The sequence below is a fragment of the Oreochromis niloticus genome, linkage group LG22, assembly GCF_001858045.2.
Source record: "Oreochromis niloticus isolate F11D_XX linkage group LG22, O_niloticus_UMD_NMBU, whole genome shotgun sequence".
In the NCBI taxonomy this organism is placed as follows: Eukaryota; Metazoa; Chordata; class Actinopteri; order Cichliformes; family Cichlidae; genus Oreochromis; species Oreochromis niloticus.
In genome coordinates, this window is record NC_031985.2 from 19041307 (window position 1) to 19055972 (window position 14666).

The 14666-nt window shown below is 38.2% G+C and overlaps 1 protein-coding gene and 1 long non-coding RNA gene across 5 annotated transcripts in view; one reads left to right on the plus strand and one right to left on the minus strand.

Moving 5' to 3' along the window:
- LOC102082101 (uncharacterized) overlaps positions 1–14666 on the minus strand; it is a 138585-nt gene that overhangs the window by 87425 nt on the left and 36494 nt on the right. The window contains exon 3 of one of the 4 annotated variants that reach the window (XR_270299.4): positions 1107–1435. The exons of the other annotated variants lie outside the window; for them this stretch is intronic. This is a non-coding gene — a long non-coding RNA (uncharacterized LOC102082101). Of the gene's footprint in view, positions 1–1106; positions 1436–14666 lie in introns of those variants that run through there. 4 annotated transcript variants of the gene reach the window in all.
- The window catches only part of csmd3b (CUB and Sushi multiple domains 3b), a 361413-nt gene that overhangs the window by 19347 nt on the left and 327400 nt on the right, over positions 1–14666 (plus strand).

The window sequence follows — 14666 nt, forward strand, 5'->3', positions numbered from 1 at the left end:
ATCTTTAAATGCGGCCTTTGAAGGGTGCAAGCCCTGAATGGGAACATAGTACTTGGTGTTGAGGACCAGCTACTGAAAGAATCAAATACAGAACAAAGCAATGGTTTTGACTATGTCAGCATTAGCCTTGCTGCGTTCAATGGGTGAGGTTAACAGACAGAATAAATTCATAATGCACTGCAGCACAGGAACTGTGAAATAATTAATTCATTAGTAATTAGTAATTAAAACTTCATGAGAAAATACAGTGATGTCAGGAACAATGTTGATAATGGAATGATCATTTTTTATGAGGAATTTAAGCACTGGGTGAACTTGGTGTTAGAGATGGCATTTTGAAAGGCTGTCTTACTGTCTTGTGGGCCTTGAGCAATAGTGGGAACCAGCTGTCACATTTGGTTTTACAGAGAAGGTGTTTTTTATTGCTTTTGGAAATGTTATGTTGCTGTGGATATGCGGTCACTCTGCCTAATGCACAATGATGGAGTGTCAAGTGAGTGTGAGCTCTGCACCATCTCTGCTTGAACTGCAAACTTCTGAGAATCTGTTGGCAAACACATCATTTTTATCATCGTGCTGGACAGGTTACAACACACAGAAAAATGATTGGCCTTAATTTAGTGCCTCATAAAAAGTGCAATCTCGTTTAGAATTCTGATTGACAACCATAACCCCAGTAGATGAGGCGCAGGTACATCTTCTTCACTATTTCAGAACATGCTATGCATGCTCATTATTCTCCTGGAATACTGAAAATGAAACAGTAAATCACAGGTAGTCTTTCATAAAACCAACTACATTTTTAGTCCAATATTTTTAGTCCATTAAAGTGAAAGAAGCTCACACATAGCCTTTTTAATGAATGTCTTCCACTGATGGTTTATTTAATTGAGTGATCGCACACTTGTTTTTGTTTGATTGAAAATTGTGTGAAGCCCCACAGAGATAACTCAGAATTCCTCCCTATATTGTTCTTACCTACGGTATTTGCTTATCGCTTAGCACAACTATTAAAATCAGAGATCACATGAGTACATACATAAACGAAACATCTAAATCATGCAAGAGCGGAAATGTAAACATGTTGATTGCAGAGGTAGGGGTAGATGAAACTTTAATATCATTTTACAACAGCTTATAATAATTTTACAAATGTCAATTTAAAATTTCAGTGAATAGAAAATAAGTGAATGGATAGTACTTCCTGTTTGTTGATAGCTGTAGCTTTCGCCACTCTAATTTGGTCTGGATTGAAGTAAACAGACTCTTGCCAGTGTGCTGTTGTCTGTGCCCTTGGAGGCAAGAGTTATGAAAAGGAACACTGGGGGAAATAGGTGTAGAAAGTACTTAGTACTGATGTAACTACGGTGGAAACAGTGGGAAGCTGAAATTATAATCGCACCTCCTCTTCACAGCTCAGTGGGCTTTCAGGAACCTGCAAAGATCGCATTTAATACACACGCATAGACAGAGACTTTCAGAAACTCATACACCCATGTAGAAAGCAGCTGATAGTCAGTCTGTATAAATACACACACACACACACACACATATAAACAAACAAATGCAAGCACAGAGGTCCTAATAAAGTGATATGACTGTTCAGTTTGTAGACATTAATCAAGTGTCTTCTGAAGTTTGATTCCATATTGCAAATGGAAGTCAACATGTTATACTTTTTAATGTTATTTAGCATTGCAGAAGGAAATTCATTTTATTTATGCAATAATACAGCTGTTGCCAAAATGTCCTAGACTTCTGTAAGCACACGCATGCATGCATTAAGTCTAATACTAATTTCTGTCTTCTCACTGTCTGAACCACCATTTGTAACCAAATCATATTTGTCAAAGAGGTAAAGCCTTGTCCATCCATCAGAAAAATGTAGAAGAAAATGGCTAGAGCTTTGGCTCTCCAATCAACAACAGACATATGGTTTTAAATCACTGCCATTTACAGTTACGGCCACCTGTAAGTATTTAGTATTTGTTTATGTTTTGTTTTCTGCACTTATTCTCACCAGAAACAGAAACAGTTCTTCCAGCTCTTTTCCAACCATTCTAACAGTGTCGTCAGCACGTCATCCATTAGTGATTGTTTGACCTGCAGTGCTGATGGTCGCCATTAGATCTTCCAGGTTTTCTCTTATTACTGTTCTAGGACGATGTTGAATAGTGTAGGTGCTCCGTAGGACACCAGCTGAGGTAAGGAACCAGTCCCCTGCGGTGACTTCCACAAGGACTTTGTTGGTGGGCTTGCTGTAGAACTGTTGAATGATGGTAAACATGAGATATTGCTCATGTTGTACTTCTTCATTGTATCCCACAGGGCCCCATACCAAACCCTTTCAAATGGCTGGAAGTTTGCGATGTGGAAAAGTTCTTGTTGGTGCTATAGATTTTTCTCATGTAGACCATGAATGCTGAAACTTTGGTATATGGTGTTTCTTCCTTTTTTGAACAATCCCTGCTTTTTATCCCAAAGATTTCTTTGGCCCACAGTTTCAGCCTGCCGAGAAGGATCTTCAACATCACTTTCTTTGTGTGGCTGATAAGACTTATGGTGCTGTAATGTCCACACTGTAGGAGGTTCCCTTTCTTACACAGAGTAATGATGATGGACTGAGTCCAGGATGTCGGCTATTCTCCTATCTGCTAGATTTTATTGCACACAACAGTGAGAATGTTAATCACTACTTCTCCTCCATTTCTTAAAAGTTCTGCTGGAACATTGTCAAAACCTGCAGTTGTCCCCTTTTACAGCATTCTCATTGCTGCCGCAACTTCTTGTAATATTGGGAAGTCATCTTCTTTTGTGAATTCTTGCCTACCCAGTACTTTTGGATCCCTAGTAATGTGGAAGTTATAGAACTCTGCACAGTGTTAAATGTACCTTTTCCTGACATCTTCTTACTCTGTCAGTCTCTTCACACTTTGGCCTTCAAGTCACCTTGGACAATTAGGACATCAGCTTGTCTGGTCTGTTGATGATAGCTTAAACCGGGCTATAAAACTTGATCATCATCACAGTCTGACGTTGGGTAGTATGCTTGTATCACCTTGGCTTATTGTACTGGATTACTAAATACATTTGTTAATGTAAAGATATGTACATTAACCCTTAAAATGTGTTGTATTACTTGCAGAAGACCTACATATTGATTCTACTCTATAGTTGAAAATGCCTAAAAGCAAAAGAAAAACAAATCTATAAAAAGGTTTAGGTTTTCTTTAGGTTTTGTACATTTTAATCATTATCATTTTTTTATTTTGAAAAAATCATGTAGCTTAAATGATTAAAGACTGAAAAATGAACTCAGTAGTACTAGTTGTTACTCTGTCACCCCTAATGTGGTGGGTGCCAAAGACAGAGTTTAGTATTGATTTTCTGTAAAAGTTGAGTGTGTGGCTACTTGTGCATGTGCTACGCGCGTTTGTGTGAACGTGTGGATATCTGTTTGTGTGTGTCAGTCAGGTGGTTTATCTCAGCTTTGTGAGAGAGGCAGCAAATCTCCCTGTAATTACAATCTGAACAGCCCTGACATTTTACCAAGACTCCCCCAGGTGTGCGCATGAGCTAGTGTCTATGTCTGTGTGTGCATGTGTGTTTGAGTATGTGCTGAAGGCCTTTTGTCTTGTGGGGCTGAAACAGCTGGGTGCTCCTCGCTAATTAACGAGGAACCTCATAATTACTGTTAACTGGCCTACTATAGCTGACAGTGAGTGTGTGTGAGAAAGAGAGAGAGAGGGAGAGAGACAGAAAGATAGAAACCTTGAGGAGGATCGTTTACATAGGCAAATATTTCTTCAGTGTCAGCTCACTTAAAGAGCTGTCACAGTGTGCTCGAGTAGGAAGACGGTGAAAAAATACTGGCCACTTCCATTAATTCTCTGGATATAAAACTTTAAACTAGTAAGGTGCACAAGGTATTAGCTAAATACTGCTGCCATTCCTGGGAGGGTTATCATGACCTTAAGCCCCCTCTTGTTTAAATGTTCTTCTGCCTGAAAGTCTTGCAGCGTTTGCACCACCATAAGAAAAATGTTGTACAGTGATTTCCCCTCAAGCACTATAAGAGAGAAGTCATGTTTTTTCAACATCAACATTAGTAAAATATAATCCAGGCTGTATACAGCTATAATTTTCGTTTTAAGTAGACTAACATGGATAGACTATAAAGATATATCCCATATAAATCTGCACAGATACAGTTTCTATCCTAATGAAAATGTGCTTGGTTCTTTGTTCATGTAGCTACCCACAGTTTCCTTTTTTCCGCAGTCTGCAGTCTTAAGAACAGTGAAATGATTGACTGAGAAAATGGGAAATTTCAGAGATTCAATCATGATTGCATCCAATGAGTATTTTTATGATGGCAAACTATTCAGTTAAGTGCAGTTATACAAGAGTGCCTAGAATCAAAACACACTGATGTAAAAAAATAGACAATAGCAATGGTAGGATAGATAGAAGAAGAAAACAGAGGCGCTTCAAATACAGAGGAAAACCTGTATGAACATAGATTATTGTTGTTACTCCCTCAGTTAAATGTCAGTGCTGCCACATTGTTTTCATCACTTAGAAAATATTGCTAGCTTTCATTGTGCATGTATGTGTGTTTTTATATAAGGTTGTGATGAACATATAATGCCATGTTTTATGTCTCACTGGCTCTATTTGCGTGCTGGAGAAAGAGTTTTAAACGCTACCTTGAAAGGTCAAGTAGATCAGTTAAGACACACACACACACACACACACACACACACAGATTACTGACCTGGAAAACGAGAGACCATCTTGCAGTAAGCAAATCTCACATGTGGAAACTCGTATGCATGCACTCATGTAGTTAATATTACAGTATTACATGACTAAGTCTCACTCATGTGTCCTCAGATTGGTTCATTTCGATCTGATCGACACACCTGTCACATTTCAGTGACAGCATATTGCACAGTAATGCAGTCTCATCTTCACAAAAGCAAACTTTTTCTTAAAAGAGTGACAACCTTTTCTTGTCTGAGTTTTTCATGAATTTCAAATGACTCTTGGGTTTTCACTGATATAAAATTTATATATATATAGAAAATACACATGTCAAACGGCTGAACCTTGCATAAAGATTTCAGTGCCTAGGTTAACCTAACAGTCATGATCTGCCTGCACATGTGTGGTTTCTGTAAATAGGCGATCAGTGATGTCATGTATGCTGGATATGTCTGTGTGTTGATTTTTTTCCAAATGATTTGCTTGAGGTCTAAGCAGTCGGCTATTGATCTGTGTGTATGTGAGTGTGTGTGTGTGCATAATGGTCATGTCACGCTATGTTGATTTTCATGTCAGACAGCAGCGTTCTCTTCTCACTCCATTACTTCCCATTCTGTTGCTGTTTGTGTATGTATGCTTGTATGTGTGTGTGTGTCTGCGGCTGCGATTTCTCGCCCAGAACAGTTCTTGTACTCTTTTTTTTTGGTTGTTTTTGTTCTTCCAGGCTTGCAGCTGTTTAATTGTTCCTTTACCCGAGCTTGCAGATATCAACACGCATAAACAGTGAGGTAAATGAAACGCCAAAAATCCTCCTTCACACCATTTTGCAAGCGGACTCTGCACTGTCACGAGAGAGTTGCAGAAACTACCGAAGACAGTTCCAAAACAAAAATGAGCAACTGTGTTCAAAACTTTGCAGTCATGTAAGTAATGACAGATGGAATCTGTCACACTCTGTTGTAGCCATTTAAGCATGTAATGTGGCCTTTTCTTTCTTAAACAACTTAAACTTTATTTGTTAAAACAATTCCCTTAAGAGAAGCCATCTAGGTGAATTCAGGGAATAAACAGATTCATTCAGACAGTAAAAAGGTTACAACCAAAAATATCAAGGTCTGCTTTAACCCTGTGAGGTCAAATGCCTGATTTAGACTTGTCCAGGAAATACATTGTAACTTATGAAATGACTGGAAACCCCTTTTAATCCTTTGACATTTCCACGTATGTGCACCTCCCAAGGAAAGTAAATAAAAGTGGCATGAATGCAGCTCTGCTACGTGGCAGGAATAAAAGGAGTTTCCAGCTAAATGATAAGTGAAATCATTTAAGCCTAAATCAGCCATAAGCCATGGCATGACCAATGAAATGATCACCATTAGTTATGGAAAATCCAACATAGCAACAAACAGCATTAAACATGCAGAATAGTTTCCAGTCTTCTGATAATGTGCGAAAGTTTCCAAGTACAGTGTTAGTTTTTATTTAGTTTTTGCGTGTGAAATCTCTGCGGTGAGCACGACTGTGCTGTTATGCATGCTGAGCACACTGTAGACTCTGTGGTGGCTGCCACTCACTCTCTTTACCGGTCAGCTCACCAGACGTATCTTCTACACCTGCGCATATGGACTGAAATATTGTAAATATGCAGTCTGGAAATGGAGCCAGTGACAGCTTTCGCATAATCATTACACTGCATATGCTCATTATGAGTCCTAATCATTATGCAGGCCAAGATCACCATAAAAAAAAAAACCTCAAATGAACAAATAGTGTTCACCTATCAAAGTTGTGCCATACTACTAAATATAGCGATCACGTTGTAAAGTATATCACTCTCCGGCTTATGCTGTCCTGTTTCCAGTGAAAGGTGGTTGTAGGAGCTACTCCGTCACTGCAAAGTAGCAGGACTTGATCTGCTGTCACAGTGTCCAATGAGTTGAGCCTCTGCTCATTGTCTCTAAGGATGACATCCCCGGCGCCACCAGTCTCCTACTTTTGTACTTCCAGTACATTTCAGGAGTTCTTTTGTGATGAAATGTTGTAATTTACTTTCACGGGAACCTTCTTTCCTTTTGCCAGTCTCGACTACTTTCTCTTCACTTAGTGACTGACTACACAGAATGCCTTTCAGCAGTCCCTAGACAATAGGAGTGAACTTCTTCTGCTCAGCTGAGCGTTATACCTGTAGGTGGAGAGAGCTGTAGCAACAGACTGAAAGACTTTTTTTTGTCTCTGGTCAAGACAAAGAGTCCCACAGCTTACAACTTACTGTCTCAGCAGAATTACCTTCACATCTGAGAATTTTAATATCAACAGATTAATAGTTCATGTGCTTCCATTTGTGTGATTGGTGAGCATCAACGAAAACCTAAAATTCTGAACGCACTGACAACAAAATCTTATGCCAACCCCACGTCTTCAGTGGCTCATATACATTACTCTCACCTCTCTTTGTACTTAATTGGAAATGTCAATCTGTAATATATAAGGTGTGGCCAAAAGCTTTTGAGAACAGGTGCATACAGCCTTATGTAATTTGGGTGATTCCACATTCAAGGTCATTGTTTCATTCAGCTCTGGACTGTTTTCAGTGTTGCTGCTATTTTTAGATCTCTTCGTGGAAGTCCAGTTTTGTCCCCTTAAATATGAGCCTATGTGATGTGCGCTGATTCTCCTCCAGTGTCTCAAAACAGTGCTCCTTCAACTTGATTTTTAGTTTTGGTAAATGCAGTGAGCTGGCACACTGGCATGTACCGCAACTTTGATTTTTCCTCTGAATGTTTTCCCTCAGAAGGATATTACATAGAAGTCCACATTGACGTCACGCCCTGGGAAACAGTTCACAGTCTATAATCTGGTAAATCTTGGAAAAAAAAATAACACGAATGCTTCAAGTTTGTCTCCTCAAACTGTCGGCTCTTCAGCTGATATAGAACTATATCACAGACACTCAGCTCTAATGCTCAGCAATGATCCGTCACATGCTTTTCATTTGAAAGAAAAGGTGAAGTTTAAGGTCCATGGTAAAAATTTTGGGGCACACACAAGAAGTTGTTGGCACTTCCAAGGAGTGGTTTAAAAATAAGAGCTGTGGAAGCTATCTAGACATGCCCTAAAAGATGGCCATCCATGTGAGATCGGACAAATTTAACTAAAGTAAGGGTTTTTTTACTGTCATGCTTCTGTTCATGGTTCAAAAAGTTCTTCATCACAAGCCATATTAATCTCCAAATTTCTGGCTTCCAATGATCTAGACTCTGTGGACATTGGACTGCTTTTCACTCGGCTTTCTTTACTTTCATTTTTTGATACGAGACAAACTGCAAATGCAGTAAAAGCATACCTAGATAAAAGAACACACACTGGAACACTTTCAGTCATGGACTGGCCTCAGAACCTGTACCTCAGCATTATTGATGTGGGATCTTTTGACAGATGGGAACAAAAGGCATCCAACATCCAAAGAAGAGCTTTGGAATTTAGTTAGCTTGTACTGTTGACACCATGGTTCCCTTAGCTAGTTAGAATCTAGCATACTACAAAAACTGCGGTGGTCAGCCTTTAGTCAAAGGAAATAAGGATATAGCACATGTAATTGTTGAGGGTACTCTTAATTATTGATTAAATTTAAGTCAAGAAAAAGTAAACTTGCTTAAAATAGATGACGATTGCTTCACAACTCCTTATAATCTGCCTAAAAGCTGCAGCTAAAATATGGTCATAGACTAAACATCTATTGCTGTCTTCATTCATTGGCTTTCTGACAGCAGTAAAGGGATCCGAAGGACCTATCCTGGTATCTATACAAAAAGCACTGCTAATATATAGTGATCCCTACACTAAGCCCTTTATCGCAGCAATTAGCCGGATGTCTTTTAACGGCCAGAGTAGAAAAGGGCTTTAGAGGGGGCAGTACAGGTGTGAGGGAGCAGCGTGAATGCAGAGAGGATTCCTTAAATTATTCATTTACTGACTGAATGAGTCAGTGGATTACTGAGTGAATGAGCGACATACAAGCTTTTTACCTGCTGGCTGACCAACTGGCTGAGTGTTGCAGTAGAGGACTGGCTGGAAGTGAAACAAAGCAGCTTGCTGATTGTCTAGCTGAATGTGTTTCATAGAGGATGTTTGTGATGCATAAAAGATGGCTCCTTCCTTCTTTGTGTTTCTTGGCAAATTTTATCTCAGTGTTGGTGTGTTTGATGAGGTGTGTGTCTGATATCAAAACAGCTACAAGGGAAGCTGTTTTCCGAGTGAAAGTATCCATAAGTGCTGAGGGAAACATATGCACGTAAATCCAAAAAGTCATTTGGTATACCAGGGGACTATATTTAATCAAGAGACAAACAGTGTTTTCTAAATGTGTGTGTTTCTAAATGTGACAACACATCACTGTTTCTGTGTGTCTCTGTGTGTGCGTGTTTTTTTGGAGTGTTTTCATTGTTGCAGACACCTGATGTTTAAAGAGCTCTAATGCTCTTTTTCCAATCTGACAACAGCATCAATGTAAATTGTCCTGGGAGACACATACTTATAAACACACATGCACACAAAAAACCCAGCTTGGGGATTTGAAGTGATTTGTTTTCACTCTGCTTCTTGAACACAGGCAGACACACAAACAACCACCCTGAATGAAACGCTGACACTTTAACCGACACACGCACACACAGAGACACAAAGGCACTCGGCGAGTAAGACAAACGGACACGGAGAAAATAGATAACTAACTTAAAAGAGAGACACAAAGTGGAAGAACGCGAGACAGACACAGAGGTGTGTACGTGTGTCATTAAAGCAGCGAGGTTATATTTGTGTGATGGCTGTGAAGCTGCTCAGGAGATACAAACACCAAACATAGCAGATAAGAATGCAGGTTGACTGGTTATCAGTGAGGAGAAAACAATCTGAGCCAAAGAAAGAGAGTGTGTAGTCACTCTGTCTGACATCTGAATTTTCCTTCAAGTCCATATTTAGTATTATAAAAAAAAAAAAAAATGGTTTTATGCAGCCCGCTATTTAATCACTTCCAACGGTTCATGTGGAAAACAGGATTAATTAAAGAGTTTGATTTGGATGGAAAATGATTTGTTTTAAACCTAATCCACAGAGATTTCCTTTAGGTTTTCCCATATCTATATATTCCCTTAATATAGTCTTTTTTTTTTGCAATGCCAGTCAGTAGTAGCTGGGAAATCATTCAAACTCATCATTTTAGCTTATGGCTGAACATTAAGCAAAAACTGTATATAATTGTGCTTTTAGTTGTTTTTTTAAATTTATGTATTATTTTTACTTTATCAGATTATCAGATAATTATCAGGTAATTTCAAACCTGGAAGTGTCACTTTACCTGGAATGCAAAAGTACTGGAAAACCCACAGTGGTGTTCATTTAGGCCAGGTTACTCTGCACAGCGCCATGGAGAAAATGACTAAAAAAAAAACCTATAAACTACATTTTTTTTATCCTGTTCTGATGTCTTTACTAAGATGAATCTGTAAGAAACCAGTACCCAGCCAAGAATCATGGCTGTCATGGATGATCAGATCAAGAAGACATTCTGGAAAAATACTAACTGTCAAAGAAAATTATTTTAACTACTTCCAAGAGTCTGATAGGAGAGAGTGTGAATTTGTGTGATGGAAAGTCCATGTGTGGGTTGCACATATTACTGCATTTCATGTTTCATTAGAGGCATAGAAAAGGCTTTCAGTAATGAGAGCTCTCTTGCCATCATTGAAAGTCTTATCTCGGAGAAACTTTGTTAACAGCAGCAGTTTGAAAGTCTTTTCTAGTCTTTTTCCTTCAAAAGTATGGCTGTGCCACATCATATCTTCTATGATAATACCGATATTTTAAAAATGTTGACGTCATGCGAAAGTGTCACAATGCAATAAAATTAGGACAATGCATTTACATTAAGAACGATCAACTTCTGACGATGCTTCAAAAGGGAACTACTTTAACAACCCTTGTCAAAACACAACATTTGGCAAAAAATGCAAAAAAAAATCCCTGCTACCATTAAATATGGAAGCAATAAACTTCACCACTTAAATGAAATTGTGGATGAAAACTACTATTAAGGTTACATGGTAGAAAACCAGGGCTTTACCAGCTGGTTAAAAAACTCGACTCCAGATAAAACTTCCCAATTAGAAAATATTTTATGTATGTTCTACGACAATGTTGCGCAGGTTACTTTTAAATAAAGTGTCTAGTTTTGTTACACTTAAACTTAAATTTTCCATTGCAAGCACTGCCTAGGCTACTTTTGTGCTCACATTTAACTTATGCTGGGTCACTGTGTATAATGCTGGGTCACTACTTTTGCACTATAATGCTGCTGTTGGCAGCCTGATGCAATATACTACACTGCAAATGAGGTAGTATGTCATATAAATACCCCTCATTCACACACACTTATGAATGTTGCTCCCCGAAAGCTGCAAGTATCAGTAAAACATTTTGTATATTGTCATAAATATAATTATATATAATTATAATTATAATTTCAAATTGTATTGAAATATTGTGGTATAATTTTAAGGCTATGTCGCTCACCCTTACGCAGAAGCAGGTGTTGTAGTTTCAGGTGTTCCTGAAATGTGCTACTGCTTTTGGCTTTGAATTATGAATTCTAATCTCATCTTTGCAGAAGAGGGTCATGTTACGCAAATGTTAATGTGTTAATGTTTATTCTAGAGCCAAGGAATTCAGGTGTGATCCAACACCAGTTAAAGCACATCAGATATGTAAGTATATGCAAGTTTGATGCTTGTCAATGCATTGCTTTTCTAAATCAGTTGATGTTATGCAACATGCATGGAATTTTCACTGTCACCTCTAACGGACTTCAAATTATGAAAAACAAACCGACAAACAAAAAGCTAGCAAGGATCCCTGACACCACTGGCACTCGCACAATTATTCTGTAGCACATACTGATCTAAACTGTACAATGGCTTTCTAGACAACGCAACTTTGAACCCATATTAAACCTTTAAAAGTAGCAAAGCTAATGCCAGAGTAACAGCCCCAGGACCATCAAGCAGACTACAGACAAAAAGGCACCATCTGGGTCAGGTTCAGATTCCAGACGGTCTTGCTGTGAGGCAATGGTGAGCTATCCTCTGAGCCACCATGAATAATATGATTTGATCTGTTGTTTAATAATTTAAAGCTGATGGAGGGACAGAGAGAGAGAGACAGCAGTTTGAAATAGAAATAAAACCTCATATTTAAATGCCATGAAAACAACCTTTAAAATACTGTCACTCTTCTCCCAGCTTTGTTTACCTTTTGACTGATTGGATTGTCTTTAAATCGATTGTCTCATTTGACGCAGGGAACAACAGGAAAGTCTTTTGAGAGTGGTTCTCATTGATTTTGAGGCAGTGTAACCTCTGACTTTGTCAAGTTTCTTACCTCTGGAGTAAAACAGACATCTATTTTGAATGTTGAATCACTGCAAGCCCACTGAATGGTATTATTAAATATTTCAAGAGGGATTATAAACATATCTAAGATTTACGCTGCATAATCTTGAATTTTCTAATTAAGCAGAGCCATAAATACACAGTTCATGTTCCTGTTTTTCTCACTGTCCATCTGTCGACTGGACTTTCCAGTTTGTAACTTGACCAAAGTCACTTCAATAACACAAACACGCACACACATACTCACGCACAGACTCCCCAGTTACATCTTATGCCTCCTGCAATACACTGATAAGGCCGTCTCTGTCTCACTCTCCATGTCTCTCTGATTTTCTTTGTCTCTCTTGCTTTTCTCTGTCTTTTTCCATTCTGTGCTGTTTTGGTTCATCTGGTTCTCCTATTCTTTGTCTTGTCTTTCCATATTTATATGCCTTGCTCCCCACTACTTTCACCTTCTATTTCAAATCATGCTGGTTATTTGCCAGTTCACTCAGGTATCCTGGTCCTTCATTGCTTCATTGCTCACACACATTATAACTTATAACTATTACATTCATACATAAAGTACTGTGCAAAACTCTTGCAGGTTCTCTCTGGGTACTCCGGCTTCCGACCACTGTCCAAAGACATGAAATTAGTGGGGTTAGGTTAATTGGTGATTCTAAATTGTGTGAATGAGAGAGTGAATGGTTGTCTGTCTCTATGTCTTAGCACTGCGACCTGTCCAGAGTGTGCCCTGCCTCTCACCCTATGGTAGCTGGGATTGGCTATAGCCCCCCTGTGAACCTGATAAGGATAAGCGGAAGAGAATGAATGGATTGGATGACCATCTTTATTTGTCAACATAACCTGAACTCTTTTGAAGGACTTTCAAAGCTCTTCTTTAAATGTTGGCTGCCTTTTATTCTGTTCCCTGTGAAGATGACCTCACACTAAATCAATAATGTTTGATCTAGGCTCTGGGGAGGCCAATCCATGAATGATAGCATTCCACTTGTTTTTCTGTCAGGTAGGCTTTGAGGTCATCGTCATATTAAAAAATGAAGTTTCCAGATTGAAGTTTGAATCAAATTCTGACAGAACTTTTCTGCATTCATAATTCAATCGATTTTGGTAACATCTTAACACCACTGGCTGAAAAATCATCACAGAGCCCCACCAGATTTTACAGTTGGCTGAGACACTCAATGTAGCTCACTCTTCACCTACTCTGTACATATTAACAGTGATGTGAATCAAGCTTTCAAATTTGGTTTCATCACTTTATAAAACCTGTTATTTCTGATTTTCAGTCTTGTGAAATTTGAGATACCTCAGCCTTTTCTTCCTGTTTTCCTTCCATAGTACTGAGACAATTGCTGATGAGGCTTTGGTAAACAGAAGATGAATATATAAAATATTATTTTACGCTGTCAAAATGCATTATCTTTTCATAAATTCCATTAAAGAAACTGAAATAAAGGAACAAAAATAAAAAGTGCCAAAAGATACAGTTTAAAATTGTTTGTCGCTATGCATAGAAACAACATTGGCTCAATCTTTGGGTTAAGTTCATTTTTATGCTTAAATGATTCATTCATCGGTGTTAAATGACTTACAGAAAAAAGAATCATTCCTCTAAAGGAATGAAATGAGTGGTAGTTCAAAACCTTTGCAAAATACTGTATTTGATGTTTTCCCTGAACTCAGTACAGTGGATGTCTAGAATCCATCCTTTGAAATTGATTTTGACTTGTGGCAGCTTTAAGCTCCATAACAACGTATTTTGAAAATTATCTAAGTTATGTTTCTAGTTGAATTCTTTGCTTTATTAGATTTATTAGATTGCTCCAAAGCAAAGCATTTTAATGTATTGTTACACCAAAACTGGAGAATAACGGCAATGCAGCTGATGGTCATACAGTATTCAGAGTATTTAAAAAAGAGAAGAAGAGTCTTCTGAAGATGTAAATAAAACACTTTTCGTGTACTTTAGAGAAACCACGATAAAAGCAAACTATTGCATCAAGATCAAGTTCACATATCAAAGTGTGGATGAATATTTACACTGTGCATTGTTTTTTTGGCAGAGGTACCATTATTTCCAGACTTTAGTAGTGTCAGCGATGTCAAAATCAGCTTGCAAGGAAGGGTTGATTTATCGTTTGAAGTAACTTTAGTTTAGTAATACACTGATGTACCATATTTTTAAAGGTTTGGGTAGGGGGTTAAAGAGGTGAGGTCAGTATACTCCAACTGTAGGACCATCAACTTTAAAATGAGATGTGTCCCAGTCCCATCTAACTGATAAATACAATGTAGGCAACCCTTGTCGCAGTAAATACGACTATAAGAACCAATGCACATATATTCAGCTAGATTTCAGACAACTTTGTTTGAAGAAGACAAGTTTGAAAAATTTCATGCATTTCTTTCTCAGCATTCGAGTACAAAAAGCATCATTTACTGAATAACTTG